Here is a 21,483-nt window from a genome sequence, read left to right as displayed (position 1 = left end):
GGTTGCATTGGGGGATTGTACCATTTTGCTTAGAGTAAAAGGGACCATGGCATTCAAAGTTTTAATTAAAACCATTTAAGCCGTTTTTGTACAAGATCACAATAGATTTTTCCATCGGGGTTTTTATAGGAAATTCTTTAAACCCAACGTTTAAAAACAATTAAAACCTGCAGGAGATACCACAAATAAGTACGCACACACAAAATGTTCTTTAAAATCGGACCACAGAGTGTAGCTGCACATACATACATACACACACCACTTTAAAAACAACGTTATGTGTTCAAGAGGACCCTAATGATATATCCAACCAAAACTGAAATTCGAGCATTAAGTTTAGACGAAAGTAATACTTTCTCCATATGTTTAATGTACTATGTATAGGGGGAGAAAGTAAATGGTGAGTACGTCAAATGCAGTTAAATGACCGAATCTAATAACTGAGTTTGTGTAAGAAAACTGTTTTGAGCACCTCCCCTTGATGACGATGCTCGCATAAACACAAGATCCTCCTCTTAGAAGTGCTCGACAAACCCGCCTGACTTCGTATGGGAGAAAGCTTCCTTTTGTCAAAAGAAATTCTTATCGATATTATGGAGTTTAGTAACTCCCAATATGTATCTTCTGGGAATAAAGCTGTGTGTGCATTTTCTCTTGATATCAGGATGACCAATATATACTCAAGTAAGCTAGTTTTCTAATTTACACTCGTCTTAATTAAACTGTTATAAATATTTTACTACGAGGGGACTCATGTGCAAATTGCTCAAAACCGAGTTAAAAAATAGTTTCTGAAGCAAAACGCATAATACAATATCCGTTTACCTTTCAAATATTATGTTTGCTTAAGACCGTTATTAGGTTTGCAGAACTACTAATTTACAGTAAATTATTTTTTAATTGTGGATTTCCCATATAGAGTGATTTTAATCAGGTTACAGTTATCATTATAAGTAGCTTAGACGATTTAAATCCATTTTCATTAACGGTTTTGTCTCTTGCTTACTATCAGATTTTGGTTAAACATTCAACTGTAAGAACAGCTGTTTTTAAATTACGATTCACATTCAAAACTGTTATTTAGAAGGTAAGCCAGCATCAAAAAATCAAACGCTGGAGCCCTTAAGGAAATGATATTTTAGTTACTATTCGTCACTCCACTGGATCCACTGGGACAAAACAATATCGTGTTTTTACAATTCTTCGAACACTCTTGAATCCATACAATACTAAATCTAATTTTGAAATACTGTATAGTGAAAAACTATGCTGGATGTATTTATATAATAAGCCTGCTTAATATCTTAGTTAAAATCACTATGAAAGTAGCCAAACGATTTCGTAACTATCTTACGCCAAACCTCTTGAAAAGTAGAAAGAGATTTCTAGATCAGAATAAATCGTTGCCCTTAGTATACCACTATACCATTTCAAGCCATTTTGTAAATTGGAGTTGGGATCTTTACAGGGTCCGCAGATCTATTTCATTTGATTTAAACCTAAAAGAAAAAAAATACCTCTGGCAAAAATATGTCTTGTGTAAGAGTTTTAATCTTTGAATATTCACAATTTTCAAAGTGTCAGGGATTAGCGTACTGTTGTTAAAAATCCTCAACAAAATTCAAATTAAAAAGTCAGTAAAACTGTCGTGAACTTCATTTACAACTTGATTCTTGTTCAGAGTTGGTTTATGTTACGAGATGTATGTCAATTGTTAAGGGTTCCTTCAGATAAGAGAAAATCTGTGAAATCAAGAACAATTTCAAAAGAAACTTGTTGAGGTCCACGAAATATAGAAAAGTTATACAATCCATCACTGCCCGATTGCCTTATCTCAATCATGTTTTTACAAGAATGGAATCGTTTGGCAAACAAGAATATCATCGAAGTGTAGAGACACCAATTTATTTTTCTAACAGAATCTAGTTCAGTAAAATATCTCGTCATTACAATCTATATATTTAATTCCGTAAGAGAATCGGTCCCCACGAAATATCTCGAGCTAGGAAAAAGGTAGCATGGCTGTTGAGGATTCATTTTAAATCTTAAGGATGGTGGGAAAGCTATCAAAGAGTAAAAAATCAGCCCTGCACTGCCTTACAATTACTCCTCCGAAACTACTAAACCGATTGACATGTTTTTGTTGTCATTGGAAAGACCGTAACGTGAAGTTGTACAGGAAACTTTCTTTTTAGGTAAATCATTAGGGAGTGAGGCCCTGGGGCCCTTTAAAGTTTCGTATTTCTCCATAAGATTAACATGGGAAACAAACATTGTTATGAAACTCCAGCTTTAGTCAGAAATTAAAAGTGAGAAGAAGAACATATGTCAATTGTAAACAGTCAATAAGTTTGCCAATTTTACAGTTTGCTACACACATTTATTGACTTGGATTTGAATTCGGGTCGGCGTAAATATTACAATGGAAAAAGCGAGAGAGCCTGGATAATTTGATATACTAAAAAGAAAACTGGATTAACACTGTGCTGAATGTATTAATAATTATTGAAAGAGCCTATTTGCAAACTATGGAAACATAGGATAGTCATGGAACATCACCAAGGAGAAGAAATAGAAATAAAGATTTTTTTTTTAATTTATAATCGTTATTATGGACAACCTAATGCGGCTATGAGTAAGGCTATTCGTAGAAAACACTAAAAAACAAGAACAGATATTAAAAAATTATTTACAAGGAATGTTGATTATATCGATCTGTTATGTACATCTTAAGTATTTCCTTAATCTTTGAGTCGAATCTTTACTGTCATCAGAAATTATGACTGTTATTCGTTTTAAAATAACGCCTGTAATACTTAGCAATTGATCGAATTCAAGCAACAGGTACACAAGTACATGTTAGTATATCTGAATAGTGTCAACTGTGTGCTTAGCTATCTAAATTAACATAATGGTTAATTATTCATATACTCTTCTATTGAATATATTACTTTGGAAACCACGCAAGTTTTTAGTTTTGGTTAAAATTTTGAACTGTTTATTTGATATTTTAATTCGTTTGGTAATTTTCTTAAATAACTTGCTCCTTTGTAAGACTTGGTAAAAAAACTGCTTGGTGTAAAATTTTAGTCTATGGTGTGTGGGTATGATTTAATTCTTTTTTCGTGTGTTGTAATGGTGTATTTCTTGTTCTAAAATTATATACTTATTATTGTTTAAACATATATTTCCCCCTACAAAACTCATGTCTATCCACAAGGTCTTCAAGAAAATATGTCAGTTGTAAACTGTGTTTCTATAATAGCTGTTTTAAATATACAAGCTGATGTGAACATTGCGTTTTTGTATGTTTATTGATTTTACTGTTTATTTAGCTCAGAATGGTAATACGGTGTTTAAAAAGGTATCATGTAAATGTAAAAAGGAAGACCGCGACTAAATGTGTAAAAAATGTGTATTTCTTTTCACTTTGTACACACAACTAAAAAGCAGCAGTTTCTGCTATGGTCCCCTAATTAATTTTAAAATAGAAATTGCACCTACGTATTTGAAATTGAATATGAATGCATGATTGGAGTACAATTGAGTGAGATCAATTGTGTAGCCTTTTCACTATGATCAGCAGTTTCTTCAGCCTGAATCATTTTTATAATGATGAAGGATCAAGAACTTATCTTCTAGCCATCACAAAGCTACTGAATATTCTCAGGATCGAACCGGTGCCTTTTGATTGTCCCTCGGATAACTGCTCAGCTACCCATCCGTTTCGACAAATATTACATTTAAGAATCATTATGTTTGGGTATTTGAATTGTTTGATCAAATGGGTTATAATAACACTTTACCTAAACAGTCGTTAACGCAACGATCCCTCTTTTTATTACTTTCTTCACCTCTACATAGTATGTGGAAAAGTATTGTTTTTGTAAAAACTTCCGAGTTTCCCGAGTTGCCCAAACGATTTTGATAAACATTTAGTTTGTCCTTTAAGCTCTGAACAAAATTGTGCAAATCCCATTTTTGTAATAATTACGGCTCCAAAGTTATTGTAACTTATGATATTTTCCTATAAAAAACCTCATAAAATAACAAAATACCCCCGCCGCAGCAAACCTGCCGACTAAGCGAATTTCCATTTGTCTGAACTGATTTTCAATCGAATCTATTTAAATAACATTAGGTTTAACGAGTACCTAGGTTTGCTGCTACAAGGAAACTAATAAAGCGAGTTGTTTGGTAAAATATTAATAGCTTAGTATAAAATAAATAAATTGGACAAGTTTGATCCAAATGTATCAATAAACAAGCAAACTACATCATTTTACAATATTCTCCATAAGAATAACATGGGAATTTTTAATTTACAATTTTTGGAATTTTCTCCTTTACCGATAACCGTACAAAAACACTTTGATATACTAAATTAATTGCTTTTTTAACCTCTTTAAAAAGGTCTAGAGAAAAATTGGGAAATTTTGTGTTTTGAGGGTAAAAAATGAGAAAAACCATTTTTTACATCGTAAAAGACCCCGTAAAACCCTGTTTCCATGGTCCGATCATGCTGGTTCACAAACTCATTCAAGTTTATCCCGCCTCACACCTTCAAAACAAATTTCATCAAAATCGGACAAAAATTACTCAAGTTATCACGTTCACGGATGTATTTATATATCTCTCTGGGGACATCAAAATGAAAAAGTAAATCGGTCCCGGGCCTAGGTCTTACCATGCCACCTACGGTAACAGCTACTTCCCTATAGGGAAATTCGCTAAAAAACTGATTGTAGGAAAACAGCGGGGTTTTATTAAAATAATGTGTTATGGTCCTTCTAATTTTAAACAAAATAGTGCAACCCCCGGCTGAAACATTTACGGTTCAAAAGTTATTGCAACTTTTGTGATTTTCCTTATAAAATATCATAGTTATCCCACAGCTTACCCATTTTAAAGGTTGTTGACAAGCTAATGAGAGAAAGTGTGTGTCAGATTGCTGATACCGTTTATTTTACATTTTTGTTCTTGGCTCGTAGAAAAAATACTCTGCGGTATTTTTTTAGCTGCAGAGAAAACTGTCTGATACCTTTGACGATTGATAGAACTAGACATTCCATCCGCAAGTTAAGGCTTTCGTCTGTTTTAGAATTAAAATTGATGTAGTTAAGTTGAGTCAGCGATAGTTTACTGATGAAATCAAATGATTACTGTTTATTTCTTAAAACTCTGTCGAAACGCCAACTTTTAGCCATAGATTAAGCATATAAGTATGCTTTATCTATGTTTTAACCGATTCAAACTACATAATAGACTAATATTAGCTTATTCAATTAATTATGTTATTTTAAATAGGCATGAACTGGGCCGTTTTGATGTAATAAATACTTCATTTTAAAACAGTCTGATAAAGTCTGGCCCATATACTGATGCGTGTATGGACCATCGATGTATATTATGGACTGGTAATATTGTTGTGTTGCTGTTGCTCAGCAATCCATTGGCTCTGTTCCATCAGATATGGAGTGTGGAAGAGAGAATTGAACGTTCATGATTTAGAAACTACAACGCTTTTGTTTGTACTATTTTCGTCTGGTACTAGACTAAACATTTATCTAAATGAAATATAAAATCAAGTATAATTTATTCCATGAAAAATGGGTTTGCAAAAGTTACAATTAATTCTAAAAAATAAATGGATGACCCCCACATAGGCAATGCCTGTGCGTGAGGTACGAATTTAAATCAGTCTGTCGAACGTTGATTTTGATTGTATTTATTATTATCATAAATAAAACATACTCCCCTTGTGTTGGTTAGTCTATGTTATTATTATTAATCATCAATTGAGAGGGGACGGCATTTCAACCAAAATATGAGTGAAGGATGAGTGTAGAATGGCGTGAGTTGATCTGCGTGTTTTTTTACTGACTATAAGCTGTTTCATTGGCAAGGATGATTTATTCAAAGCTCAATAATCAGGGACAGCTGGGTCCAGTTTCGAACCATCAGAAAGCTGTACTAGTTTTTCTCAGGATTCACCAGTAATGTTTTCATTGTTAGGTGGACCACTAAGCTACCCAGCCAGTCTGACAGTAAATTTTTGATGATTGGTTTTAAACGAAGAAGAAAAATTGAATATAACTAGTATAGTACTTAGAGCTTTAGTTAGGCACAATTGTTCGTTAAACGAGATGCCACAACGTTTCAATTCTTAGTATCCATCGAGTTAGTATCAAGCGAAAATTTATTTTCAATATTAGAATAATTATAGTAATGAAAATATGGGTCTTTGACAATAGATGAAATCGTTTAGAATTTTAACATTTTATTTTCTTTATTAATATTTTATGCATTAAAGGAGTACTATCCAATAAGTTCAAAATTCAAATTATGTCAATTATTAATTTCAAAGTTAAATCATTACATGAACAATAATGTGATATATTTTACACATTCGTCAGGGTTACTGTTTAACCAACAAGTGCCTGGGGACCGAGCCATGGCTCGGTATAGTTTACTTCCATTGTACCCCTATATCTAGTAATTTTCAGTGTAATCTTTGCTCAATAGTAACAACTGCTGTTTTCCCCTTGAACTGTATAATGTAATTTGCTAGTATACTGTAGATGCTTTGTTATAGACACATGTTACATGTCTTTTGTTTATGTTTACCTTTTCCTTGTTATTTTGTTCAACCAACATAGTTACTTAGCAACCCATAAGACCAATGTTAAAAAATTGTGACTTTCAATTTTCTTTTTTTACATAATTATATTTTTGATTTGCTGTTTTAACTATATTTAACTTAGTTTAGGTCAGAAATAAATTATTTACAACCTTTGAAGGAAATAGTCGAAGCCGTGTTCGAGATATTTGTGCAAGCATACATACATACATACATACATACATACAAGCAAACTTTGTTCGTATAAGAGTATAGGTTAGGCGCAGGCCTTTTATAATTTTTTAAGCCCCCTTATTCAATAGTTAACCATTGACTTATTAAAACTGTTTTAGTTATTGAATTGGTCAAGACATATTATCCTGGACACGATAGAATTCTGGATGTCATTACTAGATTAGACGGAGTTAGATTTTCTAAGTCTTTTAACCTACTTTTTCTCAGCTCAATTTGACACCATCCTATCTAGACGTTGTCGTATAACTTTTGAAATTGATTAAAATATAAGTTCCCCGTTTTGTTTACGACCAAAATATGTCTGTCTAGGAACTTTTAAACAGTTTGATGTTTTATGTAGACAGAGAAGAAATATAATATGTTCAATTGTAACCACTCAGTCACTCAGTTACATATCACTAAATATATCCCGATTTGATCAATACCATAAAATATAATTCATTGCAATAAAATGAACTCCAGCGTTTCCTATAATAATATCAGTAAACTCTGAACCCAGTAATTAATAGTGTTTAACATCCCATTTTGTGAGAATCTCAGAACATACTGTAACTTGTTTAGAAACAACTTAACTCCTTTTACGATCCTTTTTACTTTCTAGCCCTATACATATATGGAGAAACAGAAGTTTTCGTCTAGTTTTTTTAGAGTTTTGGAATATCAATTCTGGCTTCTAAACCCAAAACAGTGGTTTTATGTGATGTATGTGTGTTTATGTGTGGATGTGTACAGCCTTACATTACATACTAAACCTGTGGGCTGATTATAGTGAAATTTTTTGGAAACAATACAAACCTATATTATCTCCAGGCGTTTCTGTTTCAGATTTAGATATTTTTAGATTTAATGATGATTTTCCAAAAAAACCTTTACATTAAGGGAAAATCAGATTTTTTCAAACACCAAAGGGTTGAAATTGTGTAGTTTAAATATCTAGGGCTTTGTGAGATAGTAAATGTTATCTTTAGTTTTGAATTGTTTTCCAAAGTGAGTTCATGGAAGTCAACGGCCATTTTGGATCTGGATAAGAGCAACGTTAATTTCAAACAGCCGGTGGAGAGAGAATTTACCATCCCAAAATATTATTTTATATACCCAAGTGATTGTAATTTAAATATTTAATGTATTGTGAGATTATAAAATTATCTTTGTAGTTTTTTAATTATTTTATGAGTTAGAACGTCTAGGGTCCAAGGACGACCCTAAGACATCTCTTAAGAGTTAAGACTCTTGACCAGTTATCGGTAAGTCCACACTTGGTATTTCCTTCAAATATGTGATACTAACAGTTACCCGGCGCGCGTTACTGTGCTTAACAACTATTATTTTAAATGGTAATTTGTTCTTTACGATGAATAACCGTATTTCTTTACGATTCTTTACGATATTTCAAACCGTCTTCCCACTGATATGGTCCAAACGTTGCAACAATAAATTCCTTACGATTTCCAACAGAAACTCTATGGATCATAAACATAAACAAATGAGATAGTTCATTCGAAAGTAAACACCTACGTATAAATATTTAAATGGAACTGTAAAAAGTCCAAATGTTCATGTTATTAGTATAGGTTTCGGGCCAGTGACGTAATTCGATTATGCCCCATATCGATCCATACCCCATTTCGTTTCAGAAAGAGAAAACTGAGAATAATTTATTTAGAGTCCCTAGTTTTACTTTACCCTCCATCACCTATGGACTTGACTAACTGTAGGCTAGTCTTAACCATTCTACGCTGTGGTATAAACATTCATTTACGAACTTTTCTAACTTATGTGAACAAATGTTTCATTGCATAAGCATATGTCTGCATCTCGGCAATTTCCAATGTCTGCATCACATAATCACATTCATGCATAATTGCATGTTGATGGGGCATCTTATCGCTGTGCGTCAATAAAACCTATATAAAAATGTTAAAGAAACAAACTGGCTGGCCAAGAGTTTTAGGTAAATTAATAATCATTACCAACCAAAATTTCTATAGGTAGTATATTAGGATATTAGTTTGCTACTAAAATCTTGGAAATTACAAAATAAAAATAAATTTTATTTGTATTGTGTATGTTTTCAGAAATTAAGTTTAACCAAGATATCTTAAAGAGCGAATAAGGCCCGTGAGGTGAAACCTTAAGTGAATTGTTTGAATTAATTTCTTATAAGCTTTTCAATTATACAGAGAAAAGAGGGCTATAACCTGAAATAGCTGCAATTAGCATTTTATAATAAGTAAGCCTGTTCTACTGAATAAAATAATCGAAATCTGTTTAGTAGTGTATCGGTGAAATCAATTCGCTTTAAAAGAAATATATAAAAGATATTGATAAAAATATATGTCCCATTTGAAGTTTATCTAGCCTATTTATTTTAAATTGAGTAAAAATGCATAACATTGGTGCACGAACTCCGGCCTCCAAAAAACGAACACTCAAAGTTGAAAGTAAACAATAGTTTTGTCTCAGTTTAACTACTTTTATTAATATTTTGTTGTATGCATCCAGTCAGCAATCAAAACACACTTTGCATACACTTTTACAAATACCTAAAAGCATATCGTATGCACTTATAAGATGTTGTGCAATATACTGATATAGCTGTAATGCAAATCAACAACTAAGAAGTAATATTGTACTCTAAATACTACTACAAAAAAAAAAAAAAAAAAAAAAAAAAAAAAAAAAAAACTTTAGATAGAAACCTTTTCAGCTTTACCTGAGGAATCGTACTCAAAACTACATCACTTCGATTTCACCAGAACTTCTCGAAAGTATTAATTTTAGCATATTGTCTTATTATAGACTAACTTAATTGCTTAAAATAGAAGGAAACAGCTATTTAAATTGTATGCCCTCCCTTACAATCATAAAAACTTATAGTTATAGTAAATAAGAAGGAGAAGCCACTTTTATTTTATTAACTAATTAATATTTATTGTATTTCTCTAATGTTTTGTAACATTTTACCTACGACCGTTTTTTAAAGTGGTGGTTTCAGTTCAGTTCTTAAAATAAAAAAAATTCCCATAACAGCATTGTTTACTTTCATAACAGCATAGTTTTAATCAAAACAACACGGGTAATGGACCAATGAGGTTCAAGGATTGAGAGAGAAGAAGTAAAATTGTAATGATTCGAACTTCAACTAATCAGCTGTTCAGGCCAATTTAATTGTTGAGTGGTGCAATTAATTAGTGTTTGACACAATGTTTAGTTGCATCACTGTCAGTGGTAATGAGAAGTTATAAACGAAAACATAACATAACCTCTCTTAGAAGTTATGAGTAGTGATTTTTAGTAATTTAAACACTGTCATAGGTAAAGTAGTGTACGCAACTCGCGTAAATAGTGTAAGGCTCGTACCTTAAATTTTCTACTCGTGCCGTTAACACTATATTTACGCAATCGTTGCGTAAACTACTATAAACTTTTAGATACAGCCTCGGTGCCTACACCCACTTTTAGAAGACACCCCTACGGTGACCCGTGCGGGTGGAAGTAAAACAATCAGCAAAGCTATCAGTATTTTATTTAATATTTATAATCGTGGTGAAATTATTATTATTTTGAATGATACTTGATATACGTCACTAGAAATTGAACATTGTATAATTTTTAACTTTGATTAAATACGAAACACCCCATTGAATATACTGGGATAGGAGTAAACTAATAAGCAATTTTATACGTAAAACTAATGGGGTTGTCTCAATTTTAAATATTTAAAAGAATGTTTAATACCTCTCACCATTACTTATAAAACTGTATACAAACTTTTTAATTTTCACAAAACTCAACATCCTATTGCATAGCCTATACATGTGCGGGAGTGTATCTAGAAATATAAAGATCATTGTTATATGTAGTAAAGATATCTAATGTTTTATTACTTTTGATAATATTCAATAAGTCGTCAGTGGTAAAAGAAAAACACTATACTAACTTTAAAGTGTTTTTTTTTTTAACAAAAGGCAACACGATTTTTAATTCACAGGGGTGGTAGTAAATTGATGACAAAAGTCAAGTAAATATTAGGTCTCAATTTTGATTATAGAAATAAATAATGATTTATTGCACAAGTTAAAAGCTTTATGGACCTTTACGAAGCACATAACGCCATATTGCTCTACAGGGTTGGGGGTAGCACGTGGTGTACGTACGTAGCGACGTAATGTGAAGCGCCCGACGTCGACGTCGTAGATGTGTGCTGTAGCGACGCTGAGATGCGACTGAAGAGCGTCGCCACCCCCTTCTACCCTCCCCCACACCTCATCATCCCTCCGTCATCGCTACTCACTGACTCATCACATCTGCCCTATTGTCTGGAGCACGCTCACTCCTCAACAGATATGTCCTATGTAACTATACTATGTATGATGTAGCCTGTCACCTGACCCTTCGTCTACTTGGGATTGGCCAATGGTTTGAAGGCCATTTACAAAACTATACTCTGTACGGTGGAACTTGTCTCCTGACCCTTAGGCTACATGGAATGGTCAATGGTTTAAGGGTTAGTCCCAGGCAGACAGTATGGTCTGGTATAGGAATATGGTCATGAGACAGTTTCCATCATCACTCAATATTAGACATATCTTTAACTGGCTAATCACAATACTATACTCTGAATAATGATGCCTGTCTCGGGACCATAGATAAAACATACTCTGCTTAGTCTATGCTGGGACTGCCCAAAGGTTTAAAGGCCCAGGTTCTAGGTAGACGATGGGAAACAGTTTACATCACCCCTCAATTTAAGACACGTCTTTTAACTGGCCCAATGCCTATACTCTGTATGATGGAACCTGTCTCCTGACCCACAGTTTGCCTGGGGAGTGGCCAATTGTTGATATAGTATTGTATGTACTGGGTTTCTATTCCTCTATGTGTCTCCATTCTCCAGCTTTAGAAAGATGAAACGAGTCTTTTCTCAATTTCTGTCTGTATGTCTGTCTGTCCACCTGTCATTGAGTCTTTAACACAAAAATGCCAATTTACGCGGCATACTTCAATAAAACTAGAGTACCGATCAAGAATCAAATCATTTCCCGCATTCACTGGATTGGTGAGATGTTTTTGGCTATTAAAATATGGCCTAACTACTTTGGAAATAAAAAATGAACCTTCAAAACCCCAATTTTATGCAATTTTTTCAATTGTTTCTCCAATATTTACCACATTACGTCATCTATGAAATAACGAAAAGGTGTTTGGATAGCGATTATATTTTTTTCTAGCAGTCACTTATATGATTACATTAATTAATTTAGTACCCAATCATCCATAGCTACATATCGATGACGATTCTTGATACTGGTACTTTTCCCAGGACTACCTACTAAATTACAAACGTTAAAAACCCCAATATTATGCGATTTGTGTCATATTTCCTCCTAATGTGATATACCAATCATTGCTTAGAGAATGCGCCATCTATTATATTAAATAACAAACCGTTGTTTTGATAAAGGTTGTTTCTTCAAACTGTCACCGATACGTTTACATTAAAAGTGGTTTACAAATAATGCAATAATGGGAAATAACTTTCATTTCCTATAACGTTTTGAGTAAGTCCAAAAACCAAGGGAGGGAGGGATACTTTGTGACTTGATTAACGCATTTAATTATTCGGAAGTATACTATAGTTTTTAACTGTAAATGTTGGTTTTTGGTTCTGGTACTTTTAGAACCGGTGGTAGCAAGAATCATTTTTGACGAACTGTATTTATCACTACTGTATTTACAACTTAGTTACCGTTGGTGTTGCGCCGTATTCCCTACAGCTATAATAAATTTAATTATTGATGTCTTACTGTATAAGCTTTGAGTCTGTATGGATTTCAAAATGTTAATTTATACTATGATAATTATTGTTAACACACATTTGAGTGAACAAATTTTAGCAAGCCATCATGTTTACGCTTTACGTTTTTTACGTAGCCTTTCAATAGTTCGTGGCCTGTGTATTGTAACTTACCGATCTAAATCGTCTGTAGTACTTCATTTCATATAGTATGCAGTCATTTCTACACCATTTTGGGTCATCTTCGAACTAAAAAAATTGTTATTACGGACGGCATTATTGTTATTACTGCACGATTATGATAAAATTTGAAGACACTAACATTTCAAATACTAATTTTAAATGTATTTTGCTTTAGTTAAAGCGTAGCGAATGTCCTAATCCAATTCAGTATTTTTGTGTGTATGTCTGTTGGTAACGCATCATTACCTTATTTCTCAGTGTTTCACAGAAAAGACAGGAGCACCTTTGTTAATACAAATGTCAACCGGAATTAAGTGAACAATGATGAGGTTGAGGAGGTAGTATTTTAACTACTTTTAACCATAGTGGAAAGTAGCTCTCAATTAAAGGCCTACCTTAGGGCCTCTTTGATCTATAAAGCTGTTTCTTTTTATTTCAAGCATTGTTACAAAATATAGACTAAAACGATTTAAATCCAGCATCTTTTGTTTTTTTTGTTTTGTTTTTTGCTTGTAATTTTCAGATCTTTGCGAACTTTTATGTGTATTCCTATAATAGTTTTGCCTGTATATCTGGCAAAATTCACACTTAATATGCAAACCAACTGCTGTTCTGAATATAAGAAGGTTTCAACTGATTACAATATCCCCGTACAGATAGACCGATTGACTCAGTAACAAGTTAGCTCAAATGTTTCGCAGTACTAAATACTAGGTACGTAAATTATTAAACTACAAATCCAAGTGGGAATTAAAATACGGTTATTTTTTCACAAAAGGTTTAACTTATTGAGGATAAGAACCTTCTCTAGTTTCGTAAGAAGTTTGTTAAATTATTTTCAGAACACCCAATACTACTTTAACAAACTCTGGCGTTTACATTTAACAGTGTGGGAGAAATTTTATTGTTTATGTGGTTTTTAAAGGTAAGATTTTGTAAATAAAAAGTAACAACTCAAACTTTTTATTGGGGGTTCTAAATCTTTAATTCTACGGAATAATTCTGTAATAACTACCGAACGAGTATTGGTTTTCATCATGTCTTTAGTGCTTCGAGTATTGCCTTCTAAGTTGCTCTTTAGTAACATTGACTTAACAATGACACACAACAACGACTTGGTATTTGGTTTGCAATGTGCTTGGTGATAATTTAGTGTATAAGAAATCCTTTTAGTTTATTAAATGTTAAACATTAAATGTAAACTTCCACTTCGTTTAGGGTATTTATGTCATTCATTGAGTATTTAAAATTTTATATAAGTTTCTTGTGGTAACTTTTGTAAACATGCAAAATGAAAACTATCAAAAAACGTGTTTTAGCGAATTTCCCATATAGGGAATAAGCTATTACCGTAGTACTCATGGTAAGACCTGGACGGGGGACAGATTTTTTTTTTCGTTTTGAGGTCCCTAGAGGCCAAAAACACCATCCGTTCAAATTCATATATATATATATATTTATATATTTATATATTTATATATATATATATATATATATATATGTGTCCGTTAGCAAGATAACTCGAGCAAAAATGATCCGATTTTGATGAAATTTGGTACAAACGTGTAAACCTACGTTTATTTGAACGAGTTCGCGATCCAGCATGATCGGACCATGGGAACGGGGGTTTACGGGGGGTTTTATGGGGTAAAAATAGGTTTTTCCCATTTTTGACCCAAAAAACATAAAATAAAGCAATTTATTTCCAAACCATTTTTTAGAGCTTAAAAAAACAAATAATTTAGTATATTGAAGCGTTATTATGCGCCTAATGGTTACGGAGAAAATTCCAAAAAATTGTAAATTTAAAATTCCCATGTTATTCTTATGGAGAATAAGTAAACTGTTGTAGTTTGCTTGTTTATGAACATATTTTGATCAAATTTGGAAAATGTTTTTATTTCTTACTAACTATTAACATTTTACAAAAAAAAAAAACAGTTTTACCCTCCCTGATGCAGCAAACCTAAGTACTTGTTAAACTAATTCTATTTGAATAGGGAATAAATGTTATATTTTTAAGTAGACATTTCAGTGTAAATCCAATCAGGCAAATGGAAATTCGCTTAGTCTGCAGGTTTGCTGCGGCGGGGGTATTTAAATTTAGATTAGGGAATAAATTTAGATAGTAACGTCTTATATTGAAACAATTATTACGAAAATATTAGGTAATTGTTACACGACAGTAAGACTACAAATGGAAAAGTACATAACACTGACAGTCTGAATTCAATAGAGACTTATATAAGGTCAGTATGAAATAGCATACGTTAAACTAGTTTTAATAATTATTCGTGATAAGTTTTAGATTTTTAAATAACTATAATCTATAGAAACCAGATTGCTTCCAAGTGCAACCTTAAGTATTTGTTAGATAACTAGTACCATGGATGAAGTAGTTTAATAGAGTAAGTAATGTAATATAATTATAATACTTCATCTATGCTAGTACTTTGCATAACTTTGGTAAAAGATTTGTAAGATAAAATCTTTAAACATTGATAAAAATGATAAAATATTTAATTAAATCTACAGAATTATTGATTGTTAAATTTAACCAGGGCAAAAAGTCTTTCCCATGCCGGGAATCGAACCCGGGCCTTCTGGGTGAAAGCCAGATATCCTAGCCACTAGACCACATGGGAGTGTGAACATTACTGAATCATATACAGTCAAACAGTTGGAACATACTTGTATTGCTCAAAACTGGGGCACATTTTGTAGAATTTAAAATTAGCATACCGTAAATGTGGCTCAGATTTTAACAACATGTTTACAAGTCAAGCCTTTATGTTTTGTTTCATACCAACCAATGCCAGTTGGCATCTGAAAAATATTAAAAGCTATTTTAAATAATTAGTTTTATTATTTATCTTGTTTTTTAAAGAAGACTTGATTTTAAAGTAGTCTGTATACTGGTTTTGTTGTGTCTGCTGTTTTTGTCGTCCGTTAGTTTAAAAGTTGATTGTTGTTTATTGCTAGCTTTCATTTAAACTAGAGGTCGTCCCCATGGTGGAAGGTCGTCCCGTGGTCGAAGACTCGACCACATACTTCTCTATTTTCACTCCACGCTGTAAATAAAACATGTGATTGAAATTTTTACCATTTGTTTTGATTTTCTGTTTATATTTCGTTGTTATTTTGTCCCCATCATGGCAACCAATAAGGCCCATGTTAATTTTGTTGAAATTTTAAATTAATTTGTTGTGCTTATTATTGAGTCTATTTTGATTTATAAAGGGATTCTGCACATCTACGGGCAAATATCTTTCTAAGAGTATGCGTAGATTTTCCCTGCAATGCACACAAACTGAGAAAAAATGTTTTAAAGAAACATGCTTGCCTATTGATATATAGATTGGGTATCGGTATTATTCTAGTACAGTATATAAACAACATTGGCAGAATTGTAACATACATTCATTCTAGATCCAAATGGGATAAACCCCAATTTAAATGTGATTTAATAACCCCAACCTCCATTAGAGAAGTTTTTGTTATATTAAAATAGCATATTACTTGTGAGGGGTATAGAAATTTACTATTTACATTGCCTACTGCTTTGCCGGATTCAAGAACATTCTTTCTCAGTACAAAGCTAACGCAAAGCTAAAGGCAAAGATAAAGGCAAAGCTAACGAACCATCTGCAGTGGATAAAGTCGTTTACTGATCGTACTTTCAAAGCTGTCCTGAACCTACGGAAGTAGGATTTCGCAAATTTCCGATGCAAAGATAAACAGTATTTCATTATTTATCTTTGTACATAGTGCTACAATTGTTTGCCTATCTAGTTTTCTACGAGAAAAGAACACTTTACTATCAAATATTTATCCTTGTATTTAAAGTTGATTTTTACAATCCTGACTTGAATCTCTAATAATGTATTTTCCAGAATGTTTTTTATGTTCTAAAATGTTTTTATCTACTAAAACCTTCATAAACAGACAATTATAATTAGTTGTGTAGGTTTTTTCATTACCTAAATAGTTTAACAATGAATGATATTATTTTTATAATAATATAAAATTAGGAAAAGTTACTGAAAACTTATCGTGTTTTATTTAAAGTTTCAAAGTTTAATATAAAACGCCATGCTATCCAGATTAAATTTGGGTTTTCTTTATTTTTAATAGAACCCTTAAATAAACCAGGTACATCATATCATAGTCCGACTAATTGTAATTGCACGAGAAAGAAAGCTCAGTATTGCAAATTATTTTAAATTCGTACGGTATTTTAACATTTTTAAATTATAATATCATAAATATTATTGCTTTTTTAATTTGACTGTAAACGTGGCTCAGATTTTAATTTTAATTATTATTGATTCAATTACTGAACTTAAATTGTACCTGTTTGCATTTAGATTTCTTCACTAAAACCATTGCCCCAATTTAAGGAAATTTCCGAAGATTTTTTAGAGCCTAATACAGGTTTATGGGGGTTAAAATAATTAGAGGGAGGGTGGTAGCTTAAACGGTATAGACTCATTATCTTATATGGTTGAGTTTATTATCTCTTGGATTCATTTTGAATTGTAAATGTTTTTTGGAGTGTAGCTACATTTCAAAAAAAATTTTGTAATTCCACCCTTATTGAACTGTTAACAAGCGAGCTTAATCCAAATTAATATTATCAATCAATCAACTAACGTAATCAATTTGTTGAGATGGGCACGCCACCTAGGTGCGTATTTTAGCCAAAATATGAGTGTAGAATATGGTTTGATGATCTGTGTAGCTTTGTTACTGACTATGATCAGCTGTTTCATCAGTCAAGATCCTTTGATCAGAGACACCTGGGTCCAGTTTCAAACCATCAAAATGCCACCGACCTCTCTCAGGATCGAACCGGCGACCTTTTGATTGTTGTGCGAGCACTCTATATACGAGTTTGTTATCAGGATCGTCAACATAGACTCATTTCTAAATGCTAAATAATCTAATTCCAAAATCAACACAAATTATAAAAAAAGTGTAGATTTTTGGAGCTATGCACAAAACTTGAGTGTCATAAAGCTACCTTTTTCTAGTAAGAAAGTATAATTTGAAATTTTGACAGCTGAAAATTTTACTATTACATAATGTAATCATTGATGACACTGTTTCGATATAATTTCTTATTGTCCCGACACAATGTTAAACAGTTGTTGTTCTTGTATTAATTTGTTAAATTGACCAGTCTTAATCGGCGATCGATACTTGATTAAAGCTGTTTGGTTGGGAAGTGAGCTGGAGTTAGTGGCAGAGCTCGGGGCTTTGGAGCTCGATGTCCAGAGTTCAAATCCAGCCAATCACCAATGGATCTAATAATGCCAGGGCCCTCTAAGACTAGCCTAGAGTAATGTAAAGCAGTTCCAGTCCAGAACCTAGCGGCCGTTTTAAAGACCTCTATTAAGCTTAACGCAGGGTTTACAGGGCAGGAGATTATGTTAAACGGAGGGGGGTCGGGGAAGATTGTTAAGGGATGAAGACCGGTTGACTGAGCCCTGATTGACTACATCGATTTGAGCCCAGGGCTGCACAATAGTGAGTGTACGCGTCTGTGAACAGATGCGTGTTTAGGAGTAGAAAGTAAAACGTGAACCAATGTAGGGATTGAAGTTAACGTACAACTGAATAATTAACCTGTATACAACTGAATAATATATTTCATCGTTACGCCCTTAATTTTGTAAATGCATTTGTTGGGAGAAATAAAAAATAAGTAACTGTTTGTGTCACGAACTCTAATGAACTCTAGTTTAACTGGGAATTAACTGAGAGTGAAAATTCGCCACACTAACTGTGAAATGGCCTGATTTCGTTATACGGGGTGTTTCAAAATGACTCACCCGGTTTCAACGCTTTATAACTTTTATACTATTAAACTTACCGCTATAAAATACGCATCAAACGAAAAAGCAACTCAAAGAGTTTATGCCTACCAAAGACACATTATTTAATAAAATCGATCCAGCAGAACTGTAGATTTAATTGTACAAAGTTAAAAAGTAATCTCCAACTTTTGTTAACACTAGAAATTTGGAGGTTACTTGACGTTTTTGCAAATAACTTTTAAATGGTGAGGAAATCGACCAAAGTGGAAGGTAATATTCCGAAAGAGAATAAAATTTTCTACAATCTACTATTAAGCATTTTTTGAAAATACTGAAGAAAGGTACCAAAAATTGCTTAAAAATGAAAAAAAAATTGAAAATCCCTGTCTTCAATGTAGACAATAGACATAGCAAACATTAAATTTCACACTTTTTTATTTTAAGGCAAATTTAGGCTACATTTATTAAGTATTTTGAAGAAATGCATATTAGTAGATTGTAGGAAATTTTATTCTCTTTCGGAATATTACCTTCCACTTTGGTCGATTTCCTCACCATTTAAAAGTTATTTGCAAAAACGTCAAGTAACCTCCAAATTTCTAGTGTTAAAAAAAGTTGGAGATTACTTTTTAACTTAGTACAATTAAATCTACAGTTCTGCTGGATCGATTTTATTAAATAATGTGTCTTTGGTAGGCATAAACTCTTTGAGTTACTTTTTTCGTTTGATGTGTATTTTATAGCGGTAAGTTTAATAGTATAAAAGTTATAAAGCGTTAAAACCGGGTGAGTCATTTTGAAACACTGTATGTTTATCACGTGCGAAATTCATCATTATATTGTTTACCAAGAAAAAAGTATGTTTACTATGCGAAATGTATTAATGTTTACTATCTTTTTTTGGATTTTTCCGACTTAAGCAAACAAAGATTTGTTATTGTTTTGTCAACTGTTTAAATTTTCAACAAATCGAAGTTTTCACATAGTTTACAACTGAATTTTATCCCGAAGGAACTGAGAAAGCTTTTTACTCCCTATGGAGTAAAAGAGCTACTTTAGACCCCCAACGCACGTATTAAAAAATCGGCTGTTTTTGAAGCAGTATGACGAAAATTCATGTTTCACTATTAACATTCAATAACATTTCAATTTACCTATTATCGACACGGGTTTATTTGTTTATTTTTAGTGGTTCTACATAGGTACGATTAAGTAATTCTATTATATAAAATAAAATAAAATATATATATATATATATATAGATATATATTTATTAAATCAACTGAGTCTTCTACTACCATCTTGTTTTTTATAGTAGATCATGTGCGACAATAAACAATACCGCGTCGCAAGACTTGTACATGAGAAGTTATGTCGGATTGACTAAACAGCGCATGACTCACCAGTTTGTTGTTGTTGTTGTTGTTGTTGTGCTCACAGTCCATACGGTGAGTATTTGTTTAGGTGCTCCAACGTGTGTGTTTCCAATGACATTGATTATTTTTATCTTGGACTAATTGTATTTTACACTACTAGTTGTTGCATAGTCATAGTATGACTGGGACGGTGTAGGCCCCTAAATATGTGGTTTGACCTAGAAATAATTAGAACACAGATGAAACCATTGTTGTTCGATAGTGAAAAGTATTGTGAATAACATACCAAAAGTCTCCAAAAATATCTTTGGTGGAACACCACCATTTTTCCAAAATGGCGGCCAAATCCAGTAGTTTTTTGCTTTTTATTGAAATTCTGACTTTCCAGTCAATATTGGTGAAAAGTCGTCAATACATTTACTGTTCCTCCTGAAATCTATATATATAAAAGAGGATGTTTGTATATATATTTGTTTGTTTGTTTGTTTGGGGGTGATAAACTCGGACACCGCTGAACCGATTGCCACGAAACTTGGTACATACGTGTAGAATGTCATGGAATAGGTTTATACACCATCAATTTCGTGATCCGTCCAATAGGCTCCGCCCCAGTGGCTCTGGAGTTTCCCATGTTAACCTTATGAGAAATGGAATTAATGAATCTTAACAGCTGTTTCAATTAAACAAGTTGGTTCTGTTCTATGATGTTCAATAGCATTAAAGTTACAAGGATTACCAACAGGGTGCAGCACTATTATTTCTTTTACATTTATGACAACAGCTAATTTGCAACCAAAAAGGTGAGTGAGCGTAGCGAACGAGCTAATCTGAAGGCAAGTGAGCGTAGCGAACGAGCTAACCTGAAGGCAAGTGAGCGCAGCGAACGAGCTCCAACCTAAAGGTGAGTGAGCGTAGCGAACGAGCTCCAACCTAAAGGTGAGTGAGCGTAGCGAACGAACTTCAACCAGGACGTGATTGAGCCATGCGAACGAGATCATCTTGAAAATTAAGAAGTTAAACAGGGCAAAGCCCGCGGGTTACAGCTAGTTACCTTTAAAATGATACCAAATAAATGTACCTACAACAAAAAATAAACCCCGTAGAAATAATAAAATATTTCAAATAAAAATATTTGTTATAAATTAATGTAATAGTCCAAGTAAACTAAAAAAAAACCAGACACAGGGATCGTATAAAAATTTGCAAGTAAACATTTTATGGTTTTATTTTTATTGTTGTGGTGTGCAGAGTGACATACCAAAAGTTGCAAAAATCAGTTCACGGGAAACCCCTAAATTAAGGAAAAAATGGCGGCTTTTCCCAATATTGGACAAATTTTGCAACAAAAGATACCACATGTTTTTTGCACATTTTTCGAGATATTGACTTGGAACCACGACCGATATTTATTGGATAGTCCGTACTTAATTTCAA

The 21,483-nt window shown here is 32.8% G+C and overlaps 1 protein-coding gene and 1 non-coding gene across 2 annotated transcripts in view; both read right to left on the bottom strand.

The window, feature by feature from the left end:
• The window catches only part of LOC128990088 (gamma-aminobutyric acid receptor subunit alpha-6-like), a 132,795-nt gene extending 121,709 nt beyond the window's left edge, over positions 1–11,086 (bottom strand). The window contains exon 1 of the mRNA XM_054412324.1: positions 11,032–11,086. The gene's annotated coding sequence lies outside the window, so the exon portion shown is untranslated. The remainder of the gene's footprint in view (positions 1–11,031) is intronic.
• Positions 11,087–15,427: 4,341 nt separating this feature from the next.
• On the bottom strand, positions 15,428–15,499 carry Trnae-uuc (transfer RNA glutamic acid (anticodon UUC)). The gene has a single exon. It is a non-coding gene; the product is annotated as a tRNA-Glu (tRNA).
• Between the last annotated feature and the right edge of the window lie 5,984 nt (positions 15,500–21,483).

Source organism: Macrosteles quadrilineatus, unplaced genomic scaffold (assembly GCF_028750875.1).
Source record: "Macrosteles quadrilineatus isolate MER2022 unplaced genomic scaffold, UCM_ALF_1.0 Scaffold_3__2_contigs__length_128488019, whole genome shotgun sequence".
NCBI lineage: Eukaryota > Metazoa > Arthropoda > Insecta > Hemiptera > Cicadellidae > Macrosteles > Macrosteles quadrilineatus.
Note: the sequence above shows the minus strand (reverse complement) of the source record. Positions and strands in the feature narration are given on the sequence as shown.